The sequence below is a fragment of the Rana temporaria genome, chromosome 4 (genome assembly GCF_905171775.1).
Source record: "Rana temporaria chromosome 4, aRanTem1.1, whole genome shotgun sequence".
NCBI classification, from domain to species: Eukaryota; Metazoa; Chordata; class Amphibia; order Anura; family Ranidae; genus Rana; species Rana temporaria.
In genome coordinates, this window is record NC_053492.1 from 432,678,196 (window position 1) to 432,690,237 (window position 12,042).

Consider the following 12,042-nt stretch of genomic DNA (forward strand, 5'->3'; position numbering starts at 1 on the left):
AATGTAACCATATTGCTATACTTAGAGGCGCCTCTCTTCTCTTTTATACCCAGTTGTGACATGACGCCTACTCTTATATCAAGACATCGCTTGTATATCAAGTCAAAAGTTATCAAAACACTTTGCTCGTCTTGCAAAACGCTCTCAAACCAAGTTACTCTCAAACCAAGGTTTTACTGTAGTTGTCTTCGATAGGCCCTGTAATGCATTTAGATGCTTTCAAAGCAAACAACGCACATGAACACGACACACACATGTGAATTAGCACCATGTAAAAAATGGTTAAAATCTGTACATGAATTGACAAGCATTGAAATGCTTAGGTGTGAATGAGCCCTGAGAGGTCAAAACGCCCCAAAAATTTAAAGCAAAAGAACAGATAAAGCACCTAGTCCTTGTGAAATACACATTGGCTTATTATAAATAATTTAGAAGAGGGCACTTGCAAAGATAAAAACATATTTCAATTTAAATAATTTACAGTCAGTAGCAATCAAGCAGACATGACCAGACTAATGAAAGAACAAAAATGTAATATATATAGTATATAAATATATATATATATATATATATATATATATATATATATATATATATACATGTATATATATATATATATATATATATATATATATATATATATATATATATATATATTATGAAGCGTATCCGTCCTTAGATGTGGTAACTGCATTATTTTTCTTTTGTGGGGCTAAAAAAAGGCAGATATATTTAAAATCCATGCTAATAATAACACACTTCCAACTAATAATAACTATTACTACCTAATAAAGTATAGGTATTGGAATTTCCTTTCAAGTTTGGCTGTTAGTGAACGTAATGAATACAAATTTATCCGAAGTCACGAATTATCCAAAATGACGAACGCTCCATTCGTTATTTTGGTTGGTTATTTATGAATGGAACGTAACAAATTAATAACAATAATCCTTTTTTTATACGTATTATTATTATTTATTATTATTAATTAGTTACATTCCATTAGTTTAGATGCTGCATTCGTCATTTTGTTACGTTCATTAACAGCCAATATTGAAAGGAAATTCCGAAACCTATAATTTAATAGTTAGTTATTATTCGTTTTTTTTCCTTTTTTCGAATTTTCGGATTTTCGTTCTTATTTTTGAACTTTCTCATTTATGATTTTTCTGAATTATCGAAATATCGAATACCGCATTTAAATGAATGTAATGCAACCATTTCGAATTTTTCCAAAGTTATGAATTTATTCGAAATAACGAATGACCTGAAAAACGAAAAAATAAATAAAAATGAAACAAACACATTTTTTAGCAGTGCACATGTCTAATGGACTGAAGTGGTGTTAACCCATGTAAAGATAAGCCAAAGAGTGGGGAGTTGCAGTAGTTGAGGCGAGAGATGACCAGGGAGGATAATTCAAAAGTATAACTTAGAGTTCGGGATTACACCTAGAATTTGGGCATGCGGAGATTGGTTGACAGTTGAGCCGTTGAGGATTATCACTATGGGCAGAACCTTATGGTCATGCGCACAGATTTTCCTGGGCAGAACCCACTTGACCAGGGTTTTTTTCCTGCTTGCTGCCCGCCGTCATTTTACGGTAGCAGAATGGCTCCCCTGCGCAAATCGCCAAGGCGGAAAACTTTAAGGGGTATAGGGGGCGCTCTGCCGGCCGCGATACTGAGGAGCTAATGCACGTGCCCGGCAGCCACAGTATCCGCCTGGCACCCGCGATCGCTCCTGACAGAGCCCAGGGGTCGGTCCTACTGGCTATAACCCCTCACACTGCATCCAGCAGCTCAGTTTTTGTCTGCCTAGTGTAGGAGAAGGACCTGGCTCCTGGTGGGCACCATTGGTCCTGGAGATTTTTCGTATTTTTTTTGTTTGATGTTCCCACTCCTCGTTTTTTGACACTGCTTGGGGACATCCCTAAGGTCAAGATTTAAGTGCTGTGTCCGTCAATGAATGAAAGAGAAAATAACATTTTTGTACTCTCCGTAAAATCCTTTTCTCTGAAGTTCATTGATGAACACAGCACCCATCCCTCCTTTTTCTGTTTGTACTGCGTTTTGATGAACTGAGTTGCTGGATGCGGTGTGAGGGGTTATAGCCAGTAGGACCACCCCCTGGGCGGTACTGTGCAGTTTTTGCTGTTTTTAACATATTCTGCCTAGTCCTCTCCTGAAGGTGGCGGTATTATCCTCAAGATCTAAGTGCTGTGTCCGTCAATGAACTTCAGAGAAAGGGATTTTACGGTGAGTACAAAAATCCTATTTTGGCTGTTCTTCTCATGTTGATCACAGGAGTGCAATTTGTTCTGCACTCCTGTGACTCATTCTCAGCAGACAGAGTAAGAACTGAGCGATCAGCGGTTTTCTATCGCTCGTTTCTCAGTGTGGGGGACAGATGGAGCATCGAACCGATGCTACATCAACCTAGGTAAGTATGATTATTAAAAAAAAAACAAGCCTATACATCTTTTAAGTCTCTCTAACAGTCCACTCCTTCTTTGCTTAAATTGCTTTGGCTAATTACAGCCTTACACACGCAATATATTTAACAAGATCATTAAATCCTCCAAACTTTTATATGCAACTTACTATAAAATGTATTTACACTGTCCTTTTATATGCATTTTTTAAATTACATACAAATGAATTGCCATCTCCCCAGTATTGTATTTTTTTTTTTTTTTTAAACAAGGATCTATATGAACATAACATTTTAAGACCTGTTGCTTCAAAAATTTTACTCGGGTTTAAATTTTTTTTTAATATTGCACAATATTGTGTAATACTTACAATTTTTATTTTTTTATATATAGCTATACTCTGCCAACAAAAGAAGAAAAACGAACAACAAAGCACTACTAAATGCATTCACATTTTGCCAGATAAAAGCTCTTTAAGGATTACATAGACAGAGGTGTTACAGTGACACCTTTTGGATTGTAGAGACAGACATAAATATCTCTTCATTTTTAGACGCACGGTTTCTGCTTCTAGATAGCTACAGAATTGTTCACTAAGCTAGTAACATCGTATACAGGCAATATTAGTATAGAATATTTGTGTATGTCACATGCTGCATGTAAAAAACACTATAAAACATTCAAGATGAGCCAAAGGTTCAACGCAAGCATCAATTTTATATAAAGGAAATTATTGTTTATTTTTATTAAATATTCTTTTTGGAGTTATCATTATAAAATTAACCTGAAAGTCATTTTGATATTATATTTTTACATTGATTCCATATTTAGCTTGTGGATTTGGATTTGACAATTTTTCATAAATAAATATGATGAAATATCTTTCTTTCAGTTGTTCTTTTCCTTGCTATTCATATATAAATTTAAACCAAGCTTTTGAATATCTTTTGAAATCGTAGTACCTGATTGAACTGGTGAAGATGATTGTGAACTTTTGGGGACATATTGGGCAATCTGGGGTGGGTGCTGCTATAGAGGCTATTTGCTGGACAGTGCAATCAGCGACCTTAGTAAATGACTTCTGAGACTAAATCAATTACAATCATTTGACTGGGATTAAACTGACCAATGAAATCATAGTAATACAAGGGGATCAGTGGAGCACAGTCACTGTTTTAAGCCGTAATAAAAAAATAAAACGTTCCTTTTTGTGTGTTAACAAAAACTAGAACTAGAAACAAGAATCAGTCCAAGTTGTTCTTTGTTTCTTTTTGGTATCTGGACATAAAAGGATAATAAACTTATTCATTGAATTTTTTAGGTTTGCACAGTTTTAACTGTTTTATTCCTTTTTTTTTACTAATTATATTAAATGTCTAGCTGACTGCTCCTCTTCCTGCCCACTTCATAAGTATGAACATATATTATTATTATTCAGGATTTATATAGCGCCAACAGTTTACGTAGCGCTTTACGCTATAAAAGGGAGACAATACAGTTATAATACAATAAAATACAAGAGGATTAAGAGGGCCCTGCTCAGAAGGGCTTACAATCTAGAAGGGTGGGGTAGGTGGTACAAAAGGATGTAACTGTGGGGAATAAGCTGATGGAAGTGGTAAAAGATTTGTTGGAGACGCTATAGGCTTCCCTGAAGAGATGAGTTTTCAGGGATCGTCTCAAGGTAGCAAGAGTAGGGGATAAGATAGCCGGACAGGTTGAGGTAGCGAGTTGCAGAGGATGGGAGAGGCTCTGGAGAAATCCTGGAGACGAGCATGGGAGGAGGAGACAAGAGAGCTTGAGAGTAGGAGGTCTAGAGAAAAGCGGAGAAGACGGTTTGGGTTATATTTGGAGACAAGATTGGTGATGTAGCTCAGGGCAGAGAATGTGAATGGCTTTGCATGTTGTGGTTAGTATTTTGAATTTAATTTGCTAGGTGATTGGGAGCCAGTGTAGGGATTGGAGGAGAGGGTTGGCAGACGCTAAGCGGTTGGTAAGGTGGATAAGTCTGGCAGCAGCATTCATGATAGACTGAGGAGGGGGATAGCCTATGGAGAGGCAGGCCAATGAGAAGGGAGTTGCAATAGTCAAGGCAAGAGATAACAAGGGAGTGAATGAGGAGCTTGGTGGTTTAATTTGTTAAAAAGGGGCAAATTTTGGAGATGTTACAGAGGTGAATTCTACAAACTTTGGACAACGATTGGATTTGAGGCTAGAATTACACCTAGTACCCTGGCGGGAGGGGAGGGACTGATGGTTGCATTGTTGATTTTAATAGAAAAGTCATGGAGGGGGACACAGGCACTTATGGTTGACTGTCTTATAAACACCTTTTTTTTTTTAAGACAGTCAACCATAATATAAGCTGTGTTCTGCATGTCTAAACACCCCTATATGTCCTAAAGCAGATTTACTGTAAATATTAAAAAAAAGGATTGGAAGACAGTTGAAAGTTGCTACTCTTACATAATCTTTGATCAGTCTACTTCATCCATTACACATATTTCAGAAGTGTAATAAAAAAGAGGAACCCCAAATTAACTAAATATGTTTGGTGATACCTGAAGTTCCCATGGTTTATGAGTCACTTGTTAGGCATAGGGGTAACGCTTACAAATGTTGCTTTTGCATTGAGAATCCATCTAACCACAATTGGTCATATACAATAGTGAAGGTACACCAAATATTTGTGCCAAGTGCATGATAGTGCAAGACAGTTACACATTCTACTATTTACCAAATAAACTATATGTACTGCAACATAATGGGGTTGATTTACTAAATCTGGAGAGTGAAAATTCTGAGACAGCTGTGCATGGTAGCCAATCAGCTTCTATCTTCACCTTGTTCAATAAAGCTTTGATAAAAAAAACTGGAATCTGATTGGTTTCTATGCAGAGCTGCACCAGATGTTGTACTCTCCAGTTTTAGTAAATAAACCCCAATAGTTTATTTGACATGTGATGCACCAAATTAAGATGTCACATGTGAAAATTGGCATTCTACAACAACCACCAATCTTAGTTTATCTGACTAAATAGGTGTAGACTTTAAAGGAAACCTTGCAAGTGGAAGAGCTTGTAACGGGCTAATGCCTCTTAAAGTTAAACTTTGAACATTTTAAAAGTGCCTTAAACTGCTCCCAGGATCAAAGACCTATAGGTACTTGTACACACATTTAGGTAGCGACAGGGCCCCCTTTATCCTGAGTGCTTTGCAAATATGACCCCAGCTTGGAAGGAAAGGACTTTGTCCTACCTTCCCATACTTCTGTGCTTTATTATTGTATAGTCAGACTGCCTGTAACAATGATGAGCCAATCACCTGGTGCAGATTGCATTACTGAGTGCCCAGGTTTCATAGAATAGGAAAGGGGAGGTTGTTTTCCTTCACACATACCAGGTCAAATACCAGAGCCAGGACCACTATCTATGACAGGACCACCACCTGAGCCAGGAGTACTACCTATAGCAGGACCACTAACTCTGATAGGACTACTACCTAAACCAGGACAACCACCTATGAGAGGTCTATTACCTGAATCATGACCACTACCTATGACAGGACCACTACTTGCACCAAGCTCATGGTAGGATCACTAGGAATTATTTTAGTGAAAGCTGCAGATTTGAGAATATTGAAAACTACTGTTAATTACTATTAATGAATTTACATGTTCATGTAAGATTTTAGTGATTAGGTCTACATCTAAAGCATACTTCTACATTTGCAGTAAAATTTGAGAAAACCATAATTTATGTTCCCATTCATATAGCATAACTAAATTTAAAAATATATATATTGTTCACATTTTATCTACTAAGGAGGTGTAGCTGCTGATCCTAATAAGAGTTTCTGGACATAATTAAGTGTCTTTGTCCCCACATTATCCCAACACTATCCCTCATTACCATACAATGTAAGAGACATGTTTATTTACTAAAACTGGAGAGTGCAAAATCTGGTGCAGCTGTGCATGGTAGCCAATCAGCTTCTAACTTCAGCTTGTTTAATTAAGATTTGACCAAAAAACTGGAAGCGGATTGGTTTCTATGCAGAGCTGCACCAGATTTTGCATGCTTCAGTTATAGTAAATCAACCCCATAGTGTTCAACTATAGTCTACAGCTGATAATGAAGAATTTCATACATAGTACAGGCATGGTTAAATATGTTAAACACTAGTCTACAGTTGCCTCTGAAACATAACAAAGCATGGAGAACATCTAAGGACTTTAACGTAAAACGATAGGCAAAACTTTTTTTTTCCATTTTGGATAGAGTGATGCCTCGTGCACACGACCGAGGAACTCGTCGGAAAAGACACATCGTTTTCCTCGATGAGTTCCTTGTTAGGCTTGTCGAGAAACTTTCCAAGCTTTCTTTGCGTACACACTGTCAAGACCAAATCTCCTTGTTCTCAAACGCGGTGACGTACAACACATACAACGGCAGGGGAAGTTCGATTCCATTGGCACAACCCTTGGGGCTGCTCTTGCTAATCTCATGTTACTGCGTGTTAAGTAAAAGTTTGGTAAGAGAAGATTTGCACTTTTCAGTCTGTTACAGCGTGACAAATGTGCTATCTCCATTAGAAACCCTACATTTACCGAAGGTGCGCTCCCGTCTCATACTTTATTCTGAGCATGCGCGGGTTTCTAAGCATACACACGAACGTGTTTCTCGTCGAAAACCAGCCCGACGAGGAACACGACGAGGAAATTGAGACTCCCGTCGAGGAAAAAGAGAACTTGTTCTCTTTTTTCCTCGTCGAGTTCCTCGACAGTTTTCTCGATGAAAAGCATACACATGACCGTTTTCCTCTGCAAAAAAGCTCTGCCACCAAGTTTCTTGATGGATTCTGTTGAGGAAAACGGTCATGTGTACGAGGCCTAAGGGAGGGTTATAACCCCTGTCAGTTTATTTTTTGCCATCTGTGTCCCATTGGGGGGATTTCCCTTCATTACCATCAGTCAGCTTCATCGGTTAACCGATGAAAACGGTCCTTCGGATGGACTGATCGTGTGTACGCGGCATAAGAAAGTAAAAATCACTTAATAAAGTAACCAGCAATTTTGTAGTTATGCCATTTTAATGGGAACATGTAACAAATATAAAGTACCGGTAGGTGTTATGTTATCCCAATTTGGCTGCAAAAGTGGAAATATACTTTAAGGGAATTTGTCAGGACAGATGTAAGGGAACTGCCACTGACAACTTGTGCGAGCATCAGGGTTGTGATCTGTAAGGCCCCGTACACACGACCAAGTTTCTCCGCAGAATTCAGCCAGAAACTCGATCGGAGCCGTATTCTGCCGAGAAACCCGGTCGTATGTACACTTTTGGCCGAGGAAACCGACGAGGAACTCGTCGAGCCAAATAGAGAACATGTTCTCTATTTCCTCTTTAGTCAATGAGGAAACTTGGCTCGCCGAGATCCTCGGCGGCTTCACAAGGAACTCGACGAGCAAAACGATGTGTTTTGCCCGTCGAGTTTCTCGGACGTGTGTACGGGGCCTGAGATTTCTTCATTGTTCTGTTACTTGACACGAGGAAAACTGATAAAGTCCGAACTCCGGACTCCATGCCTATAGGTCATTGACACATTAAGCAACGAATGGAATTGACAGTCCTGGAGGTTTCACCTAGAAAAGCAAGTTGGCAACATATCAGTATCCTGATTCTCTTTAAATCCACCTCAAGTATACTTATTTATCAGAAAATAATAAATTGAATGGAGCTGCTGTTTAATGTACACAGAGCATTAACTGTAACTGTAGTACATTTATTTGTGCTGTGAGAAGACTTGAAAATGATTAAAAAAATCAATATCTCGCTGTCAAGGAAGGTAGTGTTATGATGCATTTCAGCAGTTAATTGCAGAGTCCTTAGAAGAGCTCCAGGTTTGGTTAGTAAGGACTCTTCCCCTCCATACAAAGGCCATTTATATGTGATTTGGGTGTGTTGTCACTGCAGGCATGACAAAGCCACATTCATCCGTTATAAGGAATAAATAATACATAGCAGAATCTGTTTGCATCCTGATCAACTCGTTTTGCTTGCTTTTCAGACTGTGGGATGTTATTAAATTGTCGTAAACCTTAGGATAATCAAATTACGGCAATGACAGTTCACCTTACCGGCACGTAAAGGAAGTCGCGACTTGTGTCATGTTCAGTTTGAATGACACAAATTAATTTAATAACGTGCTTGATAGTAAAGCTGTTGTGTTTTTCTTCTTCTTTTTTTTTTCATTTTTTTATTTAAATTCTAACATAAATATAGATGAATTGAAAACCGGTCTGTGCATTTTTTTTTAAAGGGAATACATTTGTGGGTTATGTTTGATCTAAAATAGATGTGACAAGCAGAAGTGTATTTAATAGTAAAGGTGGCCTCTCTTCTCAACCAATGTAGGCAAAAGGTAAATGGAAAAACAGTTTATATCGGCAACACCACAACAAAAATTGGCAAATTTTGGCAGAATTTATTATTTTGGGGAAATGCATTGGAGTCAATAGCACAAATTACATTAACCAATCATTTTTTTCACACATGTTAAAACCTTTTTTTTTTGCTGGAAATTACTGTAAAGTGTAAGTTCACCTTTTAAAATAAAATGAAAAGTGAACTCTACACCTTAGCAATCCAACACTGATGACGTCAGATTGACGAAATGTCAGAGAGGCGCAACATCTGGTGCGTAACTACCGGCCCCAAACTTCCGGTCAGTGGATTGCACACGGGCTCCAGGACATGAGCGGAGCGGCAGCGTTCTTGTAACTCTATACAGGCGGATGATATCAGTGCCGATATAATGGCACTTATTAACCACTAGAGTACCGGGCCATCGTCAAATGACGGCTCCACGGTTACTCTGAAAATTCAACAGGACGTCATTTGACATCCTGTATTCTTGCGGCCACTGGGGGGCGCGCGAGCGCGCCGGCGGCAGCGCGCGCGCGCCCGGCGCGTCCCCGAGATGCCGATGCGCGTGCCTGGCGGTCGCGATGTCCGCCAGGCACTCGGGATCGGCGGCTACAGGGACAAGACGTGGAGCTCTGTGTGTAAACACAGAGCTCCACGTCCTGTCAGGGGAGAGAGGAGACGGATCTGTGTCCCTTGTACATAGGGACACAGCATCGGTCACCTCCCCCAGTCACCCCCCTTCCCCCACAGTTAGAACACAATTTAGGTATACATATTAACCCCTCCCTCACCCCCTAGTGTTAACCCCTTGAATGCCAGTCACATTTATACAGTAATTAGTGCATATTTATCGCATTAATCGCTGTATAAATGTGAATGGCGCCAAAAACGTGTCAAAAGTGTCCGATGTGTTCGCCGCAATGTCACGGTGACAGTAAAAAAAATCGCAAATCGCCGCCAATACTAGTAAAAAAATTAATAAAATAAAAATGCCATAAATCTATCAGCTATTTTGTAAACGCTATAACTTTTGCGCAAACCAATCAATATATGATCATTGCGATTTTTTTTACCAAAAATATGTAGAAGAATACATATCGGCCTAAACTGAGGAAAAAAAACGTTTTTTTTTAAAAAAAATGTGATATTTATTAAATAAAAAAGTAAAAAATAGTGTTTTTTTTTTTAAATTGTCACTCTTCTTTTGTTTATAGCGCAAAAAATAAAAACCGCAGAGGTGATCAAATACCACCAAAAGAAAGCTCTATTTGTGGGAACAAAATGATAAAAAAATTGTTTGGGTACAGTGTAGCACGACCGCGCAATTGTCATTCAAAGTGCGACAGTGCTGAAAGCTGAAAATTGGCTTGGGCAGGAAGGGGCGTAAGTGCCCAGTATGGAAGTGGTTAATGTGAGCATTTTTTTTATATTTGTTGTCACAGATTTTTTTTAAATAAAAATGACTACACTAAATACGTACAATCATCATCTTTTGGTTTTCATGGTGGAGTGGAGGAGACATCAGAGGACAGATCTGGTATCTGTGCCCAAATAAAAGCAATTCTTGGAGGAATGATCAGTTACCCATATCTATGGAACCAGTATGGAGAAAGGATAGAATAGAGATATAGGGCCAGATCCTCTAAAGAGTTACGCCGCTGTATCTACAGATACACCGCCGTAATTCGAAATTCCCGCCGGCGTATCATTGTTTTGTATTCGCAAAACAAGATACGCCGGAATTAGGCTAGGATCCGACTGGTGTAAGTCACTTACACCGTCGGATCCTAAATGCAATACAACGCTGACCGCTAGGTGGTGTTTACGTTCAAGTATCATTTGACTATGCAAATGAGCCTGATACGCCGATTCCCAAACAAATTTGCGTCACGTAGTCATCGCGTACGTCGTTTCCGTAAGCGTAAGGTTACCCCTGCTATATGAGGGGTAACCTTACGCCAGTCTGCCGTATGCCATGTTAAGTATGGCGTCGGGTCCGAGTCGGCTTTTTCCGTCGGTTACGTCGTTTTACTAAGTCGTTCTTGAATACGACTTTACGTCAATGACGCTCACGTCGGCGTCATTGACGTTTTCCGTCGTGAGCTGGAGCATGCACACTGGGCTATTTTTCAGCCCGGCGCATGCGCAGTTCAATCGGAACGGGGGCGCGCTTAATTTGAATACAAGCCGCCCTCTTTGAATTAATAATACACTCTTCAAATGTGCTTTAAAATGTGTGGTTTTCCCTTTTAAGAACAAGAAAATAATGACGCTATGCGGCTGGACTGGTATAATAATGCTATGGGGCTGGTATGACATGATTTCCAGAAATAACGTATATATCATACCATCATTCCATAAACACAAACCACATACACTGCATATATCATTTGAGGAAAACATGCTTATATATGCATCAAATTTTAGTTTTCAGGATTTTTTTGCAGTTAGACCAGTTGAGGGTCATTTGTGATTTTAGATTTTTGTTATGGTTTTTATGTATTTTACTCTAAATGGCTTTGGTGTATATTGTGGATATGTTATATAATATCATAATCCAAAACAGAGAGTGACAATCACGGGTCTTGAAAAGTGAACGCACAGTGAAGATTTTATTTTGGCGAGGTACAAGCGCGTCTCCCTTTATTCGGCGGTAGCCCTTCATGCTGTGTAATATAGGGCTGGAGTGAATTGCTAATCAATTAAAGCACTTCTTCTGTCACATATGAAAGTAGATTTATTTTTTCAATAAGTCTCAGCGCACTTCAAGTTACAATTTCTTATAAAAAATACTCTATCTGGATTCCAAGAAGAAAATATATTTTCTCCCCCACTACACTATAAATTAATTTTCCTGTCTTCAGGCAGCAAAAACAGTAGTATCTTATTCACCATGTTGTGGAGATGTAACCATTGCCTGTTCAGTACAGAAACAAATATAATATAAATAATGTTATCTAATATTAATATTAACCACCTGAGGCCCGTGCTATAGCCGAATGACGGCTACAGCGCGGACCTGAAAATCCAACAGGATGTCAATTGACGTCCGCCCCTTTCCTCGTTCCCCGCGCGCTCTCCCGAGCGCGCAGCGGGGAAACTCTGTGCTGGCCGTGTGTGCCTTGGACACAGCCAATCACAGATCGCCGTGAACGGCCAATCGGAGTGGCCGTTTGGTAG

General features: G+C 39.2%; 1 protein-coding gene across 1 annotated transcript in view; it reads left to right on the top strand.

The window, feature by feature from the left end:
• USH2A (usherin) overlaps positions 1 to 12,042 on the top strand; it is a 1,018,338-nt gene that overhangs the window by 297,794 nt on the left and 708,502 nt on the right. The window lies entirely within an intron of this gene.